General features: G+C 37.6%; 1 non-coding gene across 1 annotated transcript; it reads left to right on the forward strand.

Annotated features, from left to right (window-relative positions):
* The first annotated feature begins 13,716 nt into the window (after positions 1-13,716).
* On the forward strand, positions 13,717-13,823 carry LOC121230069 (small nucleolar RNA R71). Its single transcript, XR_005928021.1, has one exon. It is a non-coding gene; the product is annotated as a small nucleolar RNA R71 (small nucleolar RNA).
* The last annotated feature ends 6,578 nt before the right edge of the window (positions 13,824-20,401 follow it).

A 20,401-nucleotide genomic window follows, 5' to 3' on the forward strand; every position in this document is an offset into this window, starting at 1 on the left:
AATTACCGGCACGAAGCCTACTAGGCACGAAGGCCCGAATACACGTCACCAGCATGATTGCTCTTCGGGACCTAGCCCGGATATAACACCAGCACGAATGCTCTTCGAGGTTTAGCACGGATATATTACTAGCACGAATGCTCTTCGGAACTTAGCCCGGATACATCACTAGCATGAATGCTCTTCGGGACTTAGTCCGGATACATCACTAGCACGAATGCTCTTCGGGACTTAGCCCGGGTACATCACTAGCACGAATGCTCTTCGAGACTTAGCCCGGATACATCACTAGCATGAATGCTCTTCGGGACTTAGCCCGGGTACATCACTAGCACGAATGCTCTTTGGGACTTAGCCCGGATACATCACTAGCATGAATGCTCTTCGGGACTTAGCGTGGATCATCGTCGAGACCTTTAGCTCGGATGAAATCTCCACACAAGGCTAGCAAATTTTAATCTGGACATAATCTCTTCATATAGTCAGCGGGTCTTTAAACTCGGATTCACATCACTGAGTCTCATACATATTTATTCACATGTTATCATGTTTCACAAGGCACAAATCACATTTATAATTTAATCAATTCATTCACATGTAAACATATAACATGATTCTTGACTTTAAGTCGTAAATATCATTCAAATCTAATACATGTATGCTTCTTTTACTAAACTTTCAGCTCAATAAGCAATCACACAAAAGCATATATCCCCAATCTCTTCCTTTGTTCATTTCTCTAATAACCTTATTATGATAAGGACAATGGGACATCATTCATCTATCATACATGTATATCATGGCATTTTAAGTTAAATACCAAATTCAATTACTCAAAACTTACTTATGTTATACCCTTCTCAATATTGACACGTCAAAAGCATGTCTCGGTCCTCTCAATACCATCAGCTACAGCTCGATCGGGATCGGAATTCATTACAATAAATAAACACATTTTCAATTGTCAGAAATCACCACACTATCAAATAATCACATAATGGCATGTATAGCTAGACCCAAACGTATTACGGTAGTCCTAGAATCGACTAAACCGTAGCTCTGATACCAATAAAATTGTAACACCCCGTACCCGAGACCGTTGTCGGAGTCGGACACGAGGGGTTCACAGACTAAATTCGCTTACTATCGCAGTCCATTTTAAATTTTTCCAGACAGCTAGCTAACTGTGTCGCTGTCACCTTAAAAATCATATCTTGAGTTTCACAACTCGAAAATCAGTTTTGTGATTCTTCCCTGAAACTAAACTCCTATGTCCATCTACATATTTTTTTTCTAGAATTTTTGGTTGGGCCAATTATTACAGTTTATTAGTTAAAGTCTCCCCTGTTACAGGGTGCGACTACACTGACCTTCATGCATTACAATTCGGATATCTCCCTGTACAGGGCTTCAATACTGATGCCGTTTGTTTCTATAGAAACTAGACTCAGAGAGGAATCTATACATATATGGCATGACTCCTAATTATCTCTGGTTAATTTATAATGAATTTCCAAAGTCGGAACAGGGAATCCAGAAACCGTTCTGGCCCTGTCTCATGAAAACCTAATTATCTCTTAACATACCACTCATATGACCGTTTCGTTTCTTCCATATGAAAGTGGATTCATCAAGGTTCATTTAGATAATTTATTCACTATTTAATTCTATTCCTACTATTTTTAGTGATTTTCCAAATCTACATCACTGCTGCTGTCAGCATCTGCCTTTAAGGTAGACTTTACCTATTTCATAGTTTCCATGATTCAACTAGCCCTTTTAGCATAAATAGCACAAATTATGATAGTGATTAACCATTCCCATGGCCAATCCTTGTTAAGCATATCCACACCTCTCAATAACCATATCCATACCAAATGATTATAACATTATGCTCAAACATATATAAGCCATTTTCACATGGCTATCCAAAATTATACAAATCCAAAGGGTCCATGACCCACTACAAAAAGGGTAGTCCTATACATGCCATTTTCAGAGTTCAACCAAAAGTGTACCAAAAGGGCTTTGATAGTGTGGGCGACTTCGACTTCAATAATCCCGAGTCCGATATCTGACGAACCAAAATCTATAAAACAGAGATTCAAAGAACGGAGTAAGCATTTAATGCTTAGTAAGTTTTAAGCAAGACAAAGTGTTCTCAATCACTATTATTGGTCATTCATTTCAACTGTTCGATGAAGTTAATCTAGAGCTTCATCTCGATCTATAATATCATTAAACGCAACACTTGGCTGCCACATATATACTTTCGAATAATAATGACCTAGATGGTCAAATATTTCCAAAGCACATTCTCACATTTGGAGTTATAATATTAATCACATTTACCTACCTCTTTGATACTGATAATTCACCTCGAAATCACTCCACCGATGAGTAAGTAATACGTACCTGAACATCTTCAATACATAATACTTATTTGATGGTAACTTAATGCAGATACTCAATATCAAAGTCTTACTTGAATCCTAGCATTTAGCCGTCGGGTCTTTAAAGCTCGGATATAGTACGAGCACGAAGCCTACGGACATTAATCAGGATAATACTCTCGCATAAAGCCTGCGGGGTTTTAACCCGGATATAGTACTGACACAATTGCCCTTCGGGACTTATCACATTTATACACTTTCACATCCATCACGTTGGCCACTCGGCCCTGTCACATATATACACTTTCACATTCATCACATATATACACTTTCACATTCATCACATCGGCTATTAGGCCTTATCACATATATACACTTTCACATTCATCACATCGGCTATTAGGCCTTATCACATATATACACTTTCACATTCATCACATCGGCTATTAGGCCTTATAAAAAATATACACTTTCACATTCATCACTTCGGCCATTAGGCCTTATCACATATATATACACTTTCACATTCATCACATCGGCTATTAGGCCTTATCACATATATACACTTTCACATTCATCACATCGGCTATTAGGCCTTATCACATATATACACTTTCACATTCATCACATCGGCCATTAGGCCTTATCACATATATATACACTTTCACATTCATCACATCGGCCATTAGGCCTTATCACATATATATACACTTTCACACTCATCACATTGGCCATTCGGCCTTATCACATATATACACTTTCACATTCATCACATCGGCCATTAGGCCTTATCACATATATACACTTTCACATTCATCACATCGGCCATTAGGCCTTATCACATATATACACTTTCACATTCATCACATCGGCCATTAGGCCTTATCACATATATATACACTTTAACATTCATCACATTGGCCATTCGGTCTTATCACATATATACACTTTCACATTCATCACATCGGCCATTAGGCCTTATCGCATATATATACATTCACATCACAATTATCCAAATATACTTCACATATCACATATACTATCATGTATACACTTTGTCTTGGCCGAATCTACATTAATCATTTCCCAATGAATAATTCAATTTAACGCCATACTATCATTTCATATTCGAATACTCATAAACTTACAATTTCACAAATTTTAATATCAAAGATCCATCTAACACTCATGTATCGTTTTACAATATCACGATTTAGAATTCACGTATGGGTTTAATCAATAGCTTATGAGTAACTAAAACAAGTTTTATCCATGTTTACAACAAAATCACATATTCACTACGAGCTGTTTTCCTGAGCAGTAGTCACTAAATTATTTATAATTGGAGCTACAAAACTCCAAATCACTTGCCGTTAATTTTCCCTGAATATCGACTCGTATATCTTCCATCCATAAAATTTTCAGAATTTTAGGTTTGGCCAATCAATACCAAATTTTTCTTAAATTTTCCCCTGTTTCACTGTTTGACTAATCTGACAACTCTTCACTACGAATCAGATTTCTCATTTTACAGAATTCAAAATGTGTTGTATTTGATTTCATTTGAAACTAGACTCATTAAGGAGTCTAAGCATATAAATTTTATCTTATAACCATTTTTTTACAATTTATAATGATTTTCTAAAAACAGAACAGGGGATTTCGGAGTCATTCTGACACCATCTCACACAACTTTAAATATCTCTTTATAGGAAATTTGTTTGCTCACAAGGTCTCTTTTATAAGAAACTAGACTAATTAAGCCTTGATTACATATTTTATTCAGCCTATAATTCCACACCAACAATTTATAGTGATTTTCTAAAATCACGTTACTGCTGCTGTCCAAAGCAAATTATTACAATTTGCTCTTAACTTTCCAAGTCCAAACACATATGAACTTACCATTTGAGTTTAAGACATATCATGGCCACATCATATCTTATTAAATCAACTCATTATGTCCTATTATGATTGAATTTACTCAACGTTTAATCACTTAAAACTTACCTCGGAAGCGGTTGACGACTAGATATCCACGGCTATTCGTCTACTTTCTCTTTTCCCCTATCCGACTTTGATCCTCTTTGCTCTTGGGCTTAATTTAACAAATAAATTGATTTAATCATTTGAGCATCGAAAAGAGGAACTCAAGATACTTAGCCCATATATATATACATTAGACATTAAAGTCACATACATATGAAATCATGAATCAACTCAACATATTAACCCACACTTCCTTTTAGCCGATTGTCTAAGCCAAGATAAAAGCATCAATATGCTTGCCTCTAACCGAATACATGCAACACCAATCTTCTTCCTATGGCCGAATATGCATGTCTATGTTGAGGCTGATTATATGCTTAATACTTCCTACAAGTATGGTCACTTGTATTGATTATATATCATCTTGTTTCAAGTTCAAAACTCGGCTAATACGCATATATACACTAGTAATAAAATACTAACATTTTGCACTTCACCTTACTACCATTTCACATCTATTTTCTACCATGGCCGAATGCATCAAGACACCATACCATTCAATTTTGGTCATGGGTTACACAAAGAACTTAATGTCTAACTCAAAAATGCCAAAAAGAAAATCCAAGAGTCATCAATCACCATTACATGTATCATTACAAAGCTTTACACTTAGCATGCAAATGACATCAACACAAATCCACCTTAGCCGAAACTTAACTCATCTTCATGCCTCATCACCACAACATCAAACATCAACCAAGAAGACAACACCCATGGCCGAATATCATCTCCATCTCATAGCAAAGATTTAAACCATGGGCTAGGTAGAACTCAAACTAACAACTAAAAACATGCATGAATCTCAAGGACAACATCAAACATACCTTAGTCTAGCAAACCACCATAGCCGATTTTCTCAAGCTCTTCCCCTTCCTTTCTTTCCTCTATTCGGCCAAAGATGTTCAAGAATGAACACTTTTTTTTTGTTTTCTTTCTTCAATTCACGGCAATGGGGGGGGGGAAACATGGATGAGACAATTTTTTTTCATCATCATTTACCTTTCCATTATTATTTTATTACCCATACTCCTTATTTTATTTTATTGTTTCCTCCCATGATGCACCAACACAACATGTCTATGACATGTTTTGCCCATCACCCTTTGTCCATCCTAATGTCATGGCCGGCCACTACTAGATGGGGGGGGGGAAATTGACATGCAAGTCCCCCCTTTTTCAACATGCACTAATAGGTCCTTATGTTTTGATCTATCACATTTCAAAAATGTCACACATAAGTCCTATTGACTAAATTCACATGCAATTTACTAAGTCGAAGCTTAAAATTTTCACACATTTATTTTAGACAATAAATATCATATTCAAATAATTTGGTGACTCGGTTTAGCGGTCCCGAAACCGCTTTCCGACTAGGGTCACTTTAGGGCTGTCACAAAGCCACCACTGGTAAGCCTCATCTCACAGTAGTGACACTGCGCCCTTTAGTTTCTGCTCAGGGGTGCAGTCGAGATCATCCATGACCCTCTCTGTAACCTCAATCCAATATTCATCCACATTAGGGGCTACTCAAGCAATACCCCTAAAAATCTCAGCCCCATTAGACCGGAGTCATTCTGTAACCGACCCAAAGCCAACAGTACCAGTATTAGGTCTAGCGACCCGTTCCAGAATTCGTAACATAGCTTGGGATAGTGCATCGTCCCCAGCCGCACGATCATGAGACCCAGTCTCAGTCCCCGATGAAGTTAGTGCCTTCCTAGCCTCAACATTAGGCATGTGGCCAAATGACGAAGACCCAGCCCGAGCACCTCCGCGGCCTCCGCCGCAGCCTCTTGTACCCCTTCCACGAGAGCCTTTGGTGCTCATTATCGATTTACGCTTTATTTGTGTTAACAATTTATACATCAGTGATAGCGTGATTTCGTGATAAGTTTTAAATATTTATAATTAATCGTTCTTGAAACTAACTATTATCGGGATGTAGGCAAGTGTACCTATCAAATAGTAGTATAGTTTTAGAAAGACTGGATTGTCAAACCCAAAGGAACTAAAAGTTCTAGTAATGACTGTCTTTTTATTACCTAGCCTAGGAGTAAAGAGGTTTTGTTTTAACTAATTAATTATCTAAACTAAGAATTCACAGAGAATGGAATTCGGGAATTACTTTTGGGAAAATCGATTGAATGAAGACAATACCTAAGGAAAAATCCACCTAGACTGTACTTGTTATTCTGGCTCCGAATCGAATGATTTATTCATTTAACTTGTTCTGTAGAGATCCCTAAGTTATGTTATTATCCCTATTCAAGACTAATAACGTCTAATCCCAAGATTGAATAATTGAGACCTTTCTCTAATTAACACCCTAGAGTTGCATTAACTCGATCTATGGATCCCCTTATTAGGTTTCACCCTAATCCGGCAAAATCTTGTCACCCTATGTCTAGGTGCGTAATCAACTCTGCTTAATTATGAAAAATGTACTCTTAGACAAGGTCTATTCCTTCTCTGAATAAGAGCTTATCTTGAATCAGTATCCTGGGATATCAAAAAAAGAATTAAGAACACATAATTAAGAACAAGTTAAATATTTACCATACAATTCAGAAAACAATACCAAGATTCATCTCAGGTTTCATTCTCCTTAGGTATTTAGGGGTTTTAGTTCATAACTAAATAAAAAAACATCTCAGAATAATAAAGAATACAAAACATAAAGAAAACCCAAAACACCTTAAAGGGAAATTGAGGAGAGATCTTCAGTCTTGATAATGAATCCAGCTTTTGAGATGGATTAATCGGCTTCCTTGGAGTAATTCCTTACTCTCTATTTTGTGTTTCTTCTTTTCTTCCTCCTCTAAGGTGTATTTATAGGCTTTGGAATGCCTAAGAGCCCTCAAAATTAGCCTTTTTCAAATTGGACTCAACTTGGGCTCACAGGGACATGCCCGTGTGCAATTACTTCAGGCCATGCTCGAGCCTGCCAAATTGATGTGGCCATGTGGTCTGCTCGTGTGAGGAGGTCCAGGCCGTATTCATTTCGTACTTTGGCCAATTTTCTCCGTTTTTGGCCCGTTTCTCGTTCCTTTTGCTCTCCTATGCTCTCTTAAGTATAAAACATGAAATTAAAGCATTAGGAGCATCGAATTCACCAATTCTAATGGAAAATCATCCGTAAAATGCGTTAAGCATGGGGTAAAAATATGTATAAATTACGGTTTATCAAATACCTCCACACTTAAGCATTTGCTTGTCCTCAAGCAAAATTCTCAATTCCTAATCAAAATAAATTCTTCTCAACTTATAATTTCTATCGATAGTATCTCAAAACAATCTATAGGTAATCATACATTGAGAATTCAACTAAAAGAACATAAAATTTTCAAACATCCCAAGTTGAGTATTTAATCATGCAAACATAGGTCTCTCCCCTCATCTAAGTAATCACCGTTGATTCAGAATATCACAGAGTTTCACATCCTCACTAAAGATTCACTCAAATCACTCGAGGTGTTTAAGGACAATAAATGAAGCACTAAATAGTCAATAATGAAAAATCATTACCATGGGTTTGCATGAAAATCAAATCTCCACCACTATAATTTAAGATGATACATTAATCAAAAGGTCTTTAGAGGGTTGTAATGAGGCTTGGTTAAGGGGTGTGGTCATAAGCTGAAAGAAAGGGTTAGAATCGAGATTGAGTTGAAAAATTACTTAACTAGAAAAAGATTTAATCATCACTTGCATACAACAGAGCTTTTTTCAGAAAATGGAATTTAACTTCTTTAGCTTAGAAGATTACTACTATTAAGATGTATACACATTTTTTTTAGAACAAGTTAAATAACATAGACTAACTATTAAGAACAAGACATAGCTAAGAAATTTATTCAACTCAAATCTCGACAAAAATAGGGATCAAAAATAATTGAGGAGTTTTCAACAAAAAATGGGTTAAGGGTTAATATTAAGGGTAATACAAGAAATGGTTTGTTAGGCTCAAGGGGGTTTACTAGGGGTTAATCATGGAGGCAGAATTTTCATGGCATGAGTGGGTTAATCCTAAGTTCCTTTCTCATTTTGACATATCAAATCAAATAGTGTGATCTTGACATGCATAATCAAGTAAGTTCTAGAATAACAATTGAATACTGACGCACTCAAAGCAATAATAAAAGTGAGCATGAAAGAATTAATAGATGCTCGAAAGGCTCAAAAATCTCACAAAGATTATGGATTTTTTATGTTTAAAACTTGTGATTTCCAACTCGAAGTAATACCTAAACTTTGGGGAAACAACCTAAAATTTTAAATCCCTCAAAATCAACTTATCATGCTTGATTTTCTAATGTCTTATGGTTTAAACAATCACTGTATAAATGCCTATTTTTAATTCAAGATATATCAATCAAAATCATAAATCAATCAAAATTTATCCAAAATATGATATGAGAGCTTTTCAAGAGAATAAGGCAGTCATTCAAGGATTTTTCTGATAATGAAATAAATACCCCCCGCACTTAAGATGTACATTGTCCTCAATGTACAAAGATAGATATTAGAATATAAAAATAAGAAAGGGAGAGAAGTGAAACTTACTGTATGATGAATTCCTAGGACTGGAGTTTTGAAGAGAAATCGGTGCGAGAGTGGAGGAGGATGCTCCGGCAGCGGTATAGGTTCATTAGTCCATAAGTCCTACGCCAAAATAATATTATATCTAGTGGTAGATATGGTCGTGGTCGATCAGGACATGGCAATCGTGGAGAACCTTTCCCGGTGGAGTTTTTAGTTCCTATGGCGATGATGAGCTTAAGAACTCTATATAACAGTGATAAAATCAGGAACTTTTTAGGGGATATTATGAAGAATAATTACTCATAAAGAAATAACCGAAATTGGTAATTAAAAATAAAATTCTAAAATATAATAAAAATAAAAACTAATTTTAAGAAAAGTTAAAAACATAAAATAATAAATAAATCTTTTTAAAAATCTTCATCGCTGAACGGTTCACGACGTGGGGCTGACGATGAGGTGTGGAGGTGCTAGCAAATCTGTTGTAAAGTAGCATCAATTTTTTCAAATCCTTGAAAACATTACTACTCGAATCGAGTGAGGCGCTCAGAGATGTTAGCATATGAAGCCGCCATATGAACTGGATGAGAGGGTGGTGGTGGCTGAGTCGGTGGGTCCTCGTGCTGTGGAGGAACATCATCAGAAATGTCCTCGTAGGCCTCCTCCTCGATAGATTGGGCAAGACGATATTGAGGAGTGTAGGTTCCTCGATACTTTTCGATCATCCTCATACTAAGCATGCTCGAGATGCCTTGTGGAAACATCTGGCCAATGAGGGTCAAGGATGATTCTTGGGCCGCGGTGTCAAGGAGCCCAAAGTATCGAGCCAACCGAGTCACGTAGGGGCCGATGGAGATGACCCCCTTCCTATGCTGCTTCATCTAGTGCTGAATCGCGAGGGCGATGAAATAGGCAAGGTCGATGACGTGCCCGTGCGACATACACCATAAGAAGTAGGCGTCATGAGTGTTGACGACGCCAGTGCTCTCTCACATTCCTGTAATTGTGTGAGCCAAAATGGCGTGTGGGTACCTCAGGGATGGTGGAAGAACTGATGCCTTGGAGCGACTAGGATTGTAGGAGGCTACGCCAGGGGCCAAAGTGCGCTAGCACTTCGAGGGAGAGAAGTGTATTTGGCGAGTGAGAGCATGTAGTTCATTCTCCTCCTTGAACTCCTCTATATATAAGCCTAGTGAAGCACCAAACTCTGGGATGCTTAGCTGGCGGATTAATCGGCCTAGGTGAAATTGGACTGTGCCGGATCATCATAGTTCGTCATTATGGTCTGAAGATGGAACGTTGAGCATAGTTCCATCATGAGCTCGAGCTATGTTGGCTCGATGATCACAAAGAACAGCTTCCAAGGATCAGTGGTTAGGAGGGCCCAAATCGCATCAGCCAACTGAACTTATTCTACGGCAGCCCAGTCAATGCAGCGGCCCGTAATTAAAGGTCGAGCCCGAAGTATTTGGAAAAGTTCTTCCTGGGGCCTACGGGGGAACTGCAAGAGAGGGTGATGAATTTTTGCGGTTGGACCCGTGGAAGATGGCGCTCCCTTCCGTTTCTTGGAAGCAGGTACGGCAGTTTTCTTTCCTCGTGAATGTGACATGGTACCTGCAATCAAAACCATTAATTCATCTTGAGGAATGATGAAAGTAAAATGAAGACAAATTGTAAATAACAATCATAATTTCAGTAACTACTAATACTAACAAGTTAATCAAAGCAATCAATTGTATGGCGTAAAAATGGCAACGAATTTCATGGAATGCAACATGTGTGATGGATGAAAAATGCAAACACTAAAGGCATGAGTATGTCTATTGTTCTAATCATGAATATTTACTTCTAACTAATCAAATAAAGCAGATTAATCATATAAATAAAAAGAATTTGAACATGAAGAGGATAATAGCTTGTTCTATGAATAAAATGTGAGTGATAGAAAGATGAAAATAATCATAAAAAATGCATAGTACTATGATAACTAACATGAAAAATGAGTGCAATTAAAGGGAAAAAAGTAAAAAAACGCTAGAAAAGGGAGAATGAGCGGCAAAAATAAAGTTTGATGCGGCGCACAGGCGTGGCGGGGAGGTCGTGTGGACTTGCAGCGACTAGGGTTAGGGTTTTTGGGTGGGGAAGACAATGAATAGTGCAGGATTTTTATAAATTTTGGGGCGCACGGCCAGGTAACATGCCCGTGTTCCCCAATTTTAGCCCGTGTGATTCGCGAATTTTGAATTTGGTCGCATCTGACATTTAGTACACGCCCGTGTTCCTTGGGCGTGCGGGTGCACACGACCGTGTTGCACAGCCGTGTCTGGCGTTGTTCGCTTCTCCCACGCCCGTGTATGTAGACCCACGCCCGTGTCAATCTAACAGGTTAGACCATGGGTGCTAGACACGGGCGTGTCGCACACCCGTGCTGTTTTAACAGGTTCGCCCATGGTTCTTTCACACGAGAGTGTCACACGCTCGTATTCTTTTGGCAGGCTCGACGACGGCCATGTCGCACGGCCGTGGCATTTTATCGTAGCCCGTGTTTGGGGAAATCTTTGCCCTGTTTTCACACGGTCCTAAGCATGCCCGTGTGCTTGGCCGTGTCTCTGTGGAAAACCTATATTCAAAAGCTCCGTTAGTAAGTTAGGTGTTGAAGACTAAATTTTAAAGAAGTTAATACAGTTAGTGCTCGGGTTGCCTCCCGAGAAGCGCTTATTTATAGTCTAAGCTTGACTTAACTCTCTGTTGAATGATCATGGTGGTTTGAGGAGTTTATACTCCTCATTCTTGTTATCAATCTCATCAAAATAAGGTTTTAAACGGGTGTTGTTTACCTTAAAAGTGCTGAACTTGGGATGACTCACCTCGACCGTACCGAATGGGAAAATGATGAGTACCATAAGAGGGATTCTTCATTCGGTGTGGTAGCGACAATGTGGGGATCTACGACATCTAATAAGACTCTATCTCCAATCTTAAGTTGATTTGGAAAGGTATTGAGCTCGTTCTGTCGTAGATTTAGTTTGTTAGGTGTTCTCGGTTTGTACGTCTGCCATTCATCAAGTTCCTCAATTTGAAGCCATCGATCTTCATGAATTGGTCCTCTGCTACTGCTTGAGAATAACTCATGTGCTTTCTTCAGACTCATTTCCTGCAAAGTAGGTTGTACTAGATTGTCAGTTTTAATAAAATGGTTTAGACGATCACCTTCAATTTCTGATATGTTGCCAGAATTACGAGCTTTAAGGGTGATTGTTTCGTTTCCCACACGGAGTATGAGTTCACCTATGCCAACATCAATAATTGTTTGAGCAGTTGCTAAAAAGGGCCTTCCTATAATTAAGGGAGTGTTGTTATCCTCCTCCATGTCTAGAACAATGATGTCAATTGGAAATATAAATTTATCGATTTTAACTAGCACATTTTCAATAATACCCCTAGGGAATCTTATAGTTTTATCTGCTAATTGAATGCTCATCCTAGTCTGTTTAGGTTTCCCGAGACCTAGTTGCTTAAACATTTTGTATGGCATGACGTTGATACTAGCCCCTAAATCAGCTAATGCATTATTAAAATCTAAACTACCAATTAAGCAAGGAATCGTAAAACTCCCTGGATCTTTTAGTTTGTTGGGTAGTTTATTTTGGAGAATAGTTGTGCAAGCTACGTTAGCTCCACATGTGATGCCTCGTCTAACTTCCGCTTATTTGCTAAAAGCTCCTTTAAAAATTTCATTACGTTTGGCATCTGCGATAGAGCATTAATAAACGGTAAGTTAATGTGTAATTTTTTTAAGAGTTTAAGGAATTTACCAAATTGTTCATCTCAATGGTCTTTCCTTGTCTTGTTGGGGTATGGCACACGAGGTTTATATTTGATATTCACTGATTGGTTTGTATTATGACCTACCTCACCTTGGCCTTTGCTTACCACGGTGCCTTGCCTTGGTTCTGGCTCAGGCTCAACGACTCCTTCGTCATATTGAATATTAATTGTGTTGAGTTGTTCCCTTGGGTTGGGTTTAGTATTGCTTGGCAAGCAACCTTGTGGTCGTTTGAAGATTAGTTTAGAAAGTTGGCCTATCTGAGTTTCGAGCCCTTGGATTGACGCTTGTTGATTTTTAAGTGTTGTCTCGGTGTTCTAGAAGCTGGTTTCTGACACCGAGATAAACTTTGAGAGCATCTCTTCAAGGTTCGGCTTCTTTTCCTGTTGATAGGGTGGTTGTTGAAAACCCTGAGGATGTTGTAGTCTTTGATGTCCTTGACCACCCCACAAAAAATTGGGATGGTTCCTCCAACCTGTATTATAAGTGTTACTATATGGGTTATTTTGGGATCGAGAGTTATTCTTACCCATAAATTGGACTTGTTCCTCCTTGATGCTAGGGTTGAAGGGTTGATACTCTGTGCATGCTCCTCCTCCATTCATCTCGCACATCATTACTGGATGTACCTGAGTAGAACCAAGTAAACCATCAATCTTTTTATTTAGAAGTTCTACCTTGTTTGACAGCATAGTAACCGAATCGATGTTATAAACGCCTGCTATTTTAGTTGGCTTAGTTCTCATGACTTGCTACTAAAAGTTATTCAATGACATCTCCTCTATAAACTCATAGGCATCTTCAGGTGTTTTATTGTTGATGGTTCCGCCAGTAGCTGCGTCAACCATTTGTAGAGTCGAAGGATTCAGGCCATTATGGAACGTTTGAACCTGAAGCCAAAGCGGTAACCCATGGTGAGGGCACCTTCTCAGTAAGTCCTTGTATCTCTCCTATGCATCGTAAAGAGTTTCTAAGTCCATCTATACAAACGAAGAGATATCATTACATAATTTAGCCGTTTTAGCCGACGAAAATATTTTAGTAAAAATTTTTTGGTCATTTGTTCCCAAGTAGTGATTGACCCTCGTGGTAACGAGTTCAACCACTATTTAGCCTTGTTCCTCAGCGAAAATGGAAACAATCGAAGATGTATGACATCATCAGAAACACCATTGATTTTAAATGTATCGCATAGTTCCAAAAAGTTTGCTAAGTAAGCGTTGGGATCTTCATCCTGCAAACCATCAAACTGAACAAACTATTGTATCATTTGAATTGTGTTAGGTTTCAGTTCAAAAGTATTTGCAGCTATAGCAAGTCTAACTATGCTCGATTCAGTTCCTATTAAAGAAGGTTTAGCATAATCATACATAGTGCGTGGAGTAGGATTTTGATTAACCGCAATTGCAGGAGGTAGCTGATTGTCTTGGTTTTCAGCCATCTATTCGGTTGGGGGTTGAGTATCGTTCTCTTGCTTGTTCTCTATGTATCTTAAGCTTCGCCTTATTTCTCTTTGGTGTCTACGAATTGTGCGATCAATTTCTTCGTAAAAAAGTAGTGGACCTGACAGGTTTCTTCTAGTCATAAACTATAAAAACCTGCCAAGAGAAAGAAAAAGTAAATTAATAAATAATAATAATAAAATTAAATTAAATTGCAAGAAAAATAAATGGCTAAAGTTCCCCGGAAACGGTGCTAAAAACTTGATCGCGTGATTTCGTGATAGGTTTTAAATATTTATAATTAATCGTTCTTGAAACTAACTATTATCGCGATGTAGGAAAGTGTACCTTTCGAACAGTAGTATAGTTTTAGCAAGATCGGATTGTCGAACTAATTAATTATCAATGGAACTAAAAGTGCTAGTAATGACTGTCTATTTATTATCTAGCCTAAGAGTAAAGAGGTTTTGCTTTAACTAATTAATTATCTAAACTAAGAATTCATAGAGAATGGAATTGGGGAATTTATTTTGGGAAAATCAATTGAATGAAGACAATACCTAAGGAAAAATCCACCTAGACTATACCTGTTATTCTGGCTCCGAATTGGACGATTTGTTTATTTAACTTGTTCTGTAGAGATCCCTAAGTTATATTATTATCCCTATTCAAGACTAATAACGTCTAATCCCTAGATTGAATAACTGAGACCTTTTTCTAATTAAAACCCTAGGTTGCATTAACTCGGTCTATGGATCCCCTTATTAGGTTCATCCTAATTCGGCAAAATCTTGTCACCCTATGTCTAGGTGCGCAATCAACTCCGCTTAATTATGACAAATGTACTCTTAAACAGGGTCTATTCCTCCTCTGAATAAGAGCTTATCTTGAATCAGTATCATGGGATATCAAAACAAGAACTAAGAACATATAATTAAGAACAAGTTAAATATTTGTCATACAATTCAGAAAATAATAACAAGATTCGTCTTAGGTTTCATTCCCCTTAGATATTTAGGGGTTTTAGTTCATAACTAAATAAGAAAACATCTCGGAATAATAAAGAATACAAAGGGTTTAGGGTTTAAGGGTTTTAAGATTTAGGTCTAGGGTTTAGGGTTTAGGGAAATTGAGGAGAGATCTTCAGTCTTGATGATGAATCCGACTGCTGAAATGGATCAACCAACTTCCTTGGAGTAATTCCTTACTCCCTATTCTATGTGTCCTCATTTTTTCCTCCTCTAGGGTGTATTTATAGGCTTTGGAATGCCTAATAGCCCTCAAAATTAGCCTTTTTTCCGAATTGGACTCAACCTGGGCTCGATAGGGACATGCCCGTGTGACACGCCCGTGTGTGATTACTTCAGGCTTGCTCGAGCCTGCCAAATTGACATGGCCGTATAGTCTGCCCGTGTGAGGAGGTCCAGGCCATGTTGATTTCGTACTTTGGCCCATTTTCTCATTTTTTGGCCCGTTTCTCGTTTCTTTTGCTCTCCTATGCTCTCCTAAGTATAAGACATGAAATTAAAGCATTAGGAGCGTTGAATTCACCAATTCTACTGGAAAATCATCCATAAAATGCGTTAAGCATGGGGTAAAAATATGTATAAATTACGATTTATCAATCAGTTTACAGTTTCAGTGTTTATTAATGGATATTTTATGAAAAACAGTATTAGTAATTTAGAGTTTATTTTCGAAGATCGATAGCCTTACTACAATTTTAGTTTACCCTAAATAGAGTATTTCAGTACAGTCTACTACCTATAGTAGTCTTAATATTTCAATTTAAACAATCAATAGTTTCATAATTCTTACAGAATCGGCGTCAGAGACTCGGTGTACCACAGATTCAGTAAAAACTTTTTAAAATACTTCCAAATCATTTAAAACATTTCTTTTTGGAAATTCCAAGTTTTAGAAACAACCAAAATCCACAGTTGAGTTTTGCGACCCGGCTCTGATGCCACAAAATGTAACACCCCAAACCCGGCCTAGACGTTATGGCCAAATATGGCGATGTCACATTGAAGTATTTTTCGCAAAGTATAATCTCGTTGAAAAACCTATTCTTTATTTAACCTCTTTATGTGATCTTAAGATACGTTTACTCATTTTCAAAATCCAAGTCGTTTGTCAAAAGATAATCATATTAAATTGTTACTAATTTTAAAAACATTATTTCTTGCGAAAGCTTTTAAAACATGTCGCGTGAACGTGGTGTTTTGGAAAACATTTGGCTTTTTGAAAATCCGCGTCCTACTACTAGAAAAAATAAATAAAAATAAATAAAACCCCAAATATTAAAGGCTAAAAATTACCCAAAATAAAACTATTATAATTTACACCCAATAAGAAAGTCCGTGTAGTTGTGTGGCCACCTCTGTGTCACTCGCAGCACTGACCTGCCTATGCCTGGGGATTACCTGTATAGATAAACAGATGGGTGAGCTATGGAAACTCAGTGTGTAATCCCATATCAACACCAAATAATGAGCATAAACAGTTTCGGCCTAAGTCCAATTCAGTCATGGTTTAGTTTCAGTCAGGGCCTTAGCCCATTACAGTATCAGTATCAATGTGGGCTTGAGCCCATCTCAATAATAGTACATTACAGATATGCCATCAATAAGTCCTACCCAACCATCCTCTACACTCCCTCTCCGTCCAATCCTACACTCCATGTGGGGATAAAATCAACACACCCATCCCTACACTCTATGTAGTACCGATTGCGGCATTAAGCAGTATCTGCAACAGAGCTGTCAGTACAGTACACTTCCTCCAATCATAATAAATCCCAACACCATGCAACATAACAGGCATCATGTCATAATATCATACGTGAGATCAATATATATAATGGCATGCTCAATCATAATGATACATCTCACAGGGGCATACTAGTCATTTTACCATGTAGGGACATTTCAATCATTTTATCAATTAGGGGGTCTAGGTACACTTATCGACCCAACAGTTGGTCCACAGTCGTCTCGGGCGACCCCTGCAACCTTAACAGTCAAACAGTGAAAATGGGCCCATTGTCCATTTTATGGCCCATGTGGGCCCACACGCCCGTGTGACCCACAAAGCCTATAGATGGCCTTTGGCCGTGTGGATACACAATCTGGCCCAAAATTCTCCACACGTCCGTGTGGTTTACCTGTGAGGGGCCCACGTCCATGTGGCCTACACAACTCAATTTTGCCAAAAATGGCCCAAAACAGCCTTGGCCCATGAAATCGCTTATGGTCAGCCTCAACGATTATATGCCCATGTTTAGGCATACAGACTACCACATGAATGAGCGCATGTCCATATAGCATCAACGTCCACTTATTTCGGCTTTTGCCGATTTCTATAGTCACAAATGTGTTTGTACACACCTGATAGAATTCTTGGTACGAACGTTCCTGGAATAATTCACACCTAAAACATAAGACAAGTTCATGACCAACGTTACTCATGCTTAATATAAAAACAGTTCCCAAACGAACTCGTTACTGTCACTTACTTCCACTACTTCAACCGGTGTAGCCTTAGAAATCTGTAGGTAAACCAAGTTCAAGACTATTGCATGCTGCCAAAATAATACGAGATGACCACATGTTAGGAACCTAATAGATTAATAAATAACAGCACTACTTACAACATTTCAGACATAACTTTTGTCCTTACTGAAATACTTATCAACTAAAAGCTACTCGTGTTGGACAGAACCAATTGCTAGGAGAAGAAAAGTTGACAGAAGAGGGAGGATAGAAAGACCAAATATTCGGCCAAGGAATAGAGAAACACCAAACGAAATCCCCCTTTTTAAAGAGAAACCAAAAGCAAGAGAGAGAAAGAGAAGAAGGTATTCAGTTTAACAATGCAAGGGACACTTGGTAAAAGTTGAAGGAATAATGGGAGAAGAGAAAGAAGTATTTGGCTAGAAAAAACTAAGATGAAGATAGGGAAAGAGAACAAGAAGCAATAAGTAAATAAGTCAATCAGAAAGGTGAATAAAACGGGAAGAATTAAAAGAGAATGGAATAAGGAGTAATCGGCCAAAGTTTGAGAGAGAGAGAGACAAAGAGCATTCAGCAAATGAACGAAAAGGGAGAATAAGGTTGCAAAAATAGAAAAGCAGATACCCGAATGGTCTTTTGATATGTTCAGCGCCAAGAAGAGAGGGAATAATCACTCAAACCAAAATTGCAGAGAAGAATGCTAACCCGAAACTCCCTAACACTAATCGGTTTCCAGAGAACAAAAGAAAAAGAACCAAAATGTTCACAAAACCCGAAAAAAGTACTCAGACTTACCAAAGCCAAAAGTCTAGAGTGCCACAGTTCAAAATTGGCACACTACTCCCTCTCCCTTCACTTTCCATAATTTTCTCCATAATATCCTCCTAGAATTCGGCTACACAATCCCCCACACCCCTTAAACACTCCAACCGCCGCACAAAGTTCTACCGAAATTCAACCACTTACACGGCACAACAGCAAAATAAAACACTCCACTGCTCCTACCGGGATTCGATCTTTAGACCTCAAGTAACTAGCACATGCTATTTATCCCCTAGACCAGTAGGCCCATTCTGTCATGTTATAAACACATGTATTTAGAAGCCTACTGACTAGAGACAAGGTTTATTCATACATAAACAAAATTGTTGCACAAGCCAAGGCTTGAACCCAAGACTTCTCAAACACTTCCCAAAACACTTAACCATTGAAACAGATACACAGTTGTGTGTCACAACCATACAGAAATAATTACTTAGGATTTAGGGCATTACAATTTAACCATTAACTAGTTTCCATATCAAAACATATAAAAATGACGTTTCGATTAGGACCACATATTACATACATCAAAACCATTTAAATGTCACCATTCTACCCATTTCCAAATGATTTCAAATACCAACATATATACATATCAAATTATGTTCAAATGGTCATAATTCAACCAGACATACTTGACTAAATTTTCATGTCAAAACATGCCCTAAATTATCACTTTGCATGCATGCCAACTTTGTGACATCCCGAATTAAGGCCTAGTCAAAATAGTGGTTTTAAGACCACAAATTCGAGATAGAAATAATTATTTAATGATATTTATGAGGTATATAATATGAATGCATGCTTATGTGAAAGTTTCATGAAGAAATTCTACGCATAAAATGTCTAATTGAATTTTAGGGACCAAATTGAATAAAATGGAAAACTTGCATTCTAGAAGCTTTAAGCATGAAATTGCTCTAGATTATGAATTATAGGGTCCTAATTAGCAATTTGACCAGTTTCTATAATTTTGGACAAAAATGGACATGCATAGAAAAAATTGAAAAACAGACCCTAAGGGCATTTTGGTCATTTGGCAGTTAAAAGAATAAAAAGGGAAAATCAAAGCAAAAAGTGTCCATCTTCTCCAAGTGCTAGCTAAATTTCTCAATAGCCATAGCTAGGGTTTTGTTCAACATTTCCAAGCTTGATTGCAAGTGCTCCCTAGCCCCATTTTTAATGTTCTTTGTATTCTTGGAGTCTTTGAAGCATGATCTACCCATTTCTAGCTATATTTTGAGCTAAGGCTCATGTATGAAATTTGAACCATGTGTAACATGCAAGTATTTTTATGATTAATGGAGGAATGTGAATGTTTGATGCATGATAAACATCTTTTACTAGGTGATTTTTAGTTAAAACACCTAAAAAGGGGACTTATTTGTAAAAGTGTAAAAGTGGGTAGTAATAATGTGAAAAAACATGTGGATTGATATGAGCATGGTATAGGTTCATCTAGGCTTGGGTAACAAATAAAATGCATGCATTTCATTTTACGAACCTAGGGACTAAATTGTAAATAAGTGAAAAGTTAGGGGTAAAAAGGTAATTTTACCAAAGCATGAATTATGGATTGATTTGAATAATATGATTAATAAACAAGTTAAATTTGGCATTATATATCAAGAAAAACATAAACCGAGTCTTGATCGAAGAAAGAATAAAGTGTACGATGATTAGGCTCAATTACCATCATTTTGTACCGAGGTAAGTGCATATGCAAATAATGTAGTGTTATAGCATGTTTTTAATGTTTTGATATTATGTGGTAAATGTTTTCTTGTTATTATGAGTTAAATACTTATTGGT

This window comes from Gossypium hirsutum, chromosome A05, assembly GCF_007990345.1.
Source record: "Gossypium hirsutum isolate 1008001.06 chromosome A05, Gossypium_hirsutum_v2.1, whole genome shotgun sequence".
NCBI classification, from domain to species: domain Eukaryota; kingdom Viridiplantae; phylum Streptophyta; class Magnoliopsida; order Malvales; family Malvaceae; genus Gossypium; species Gossypium hirsutum.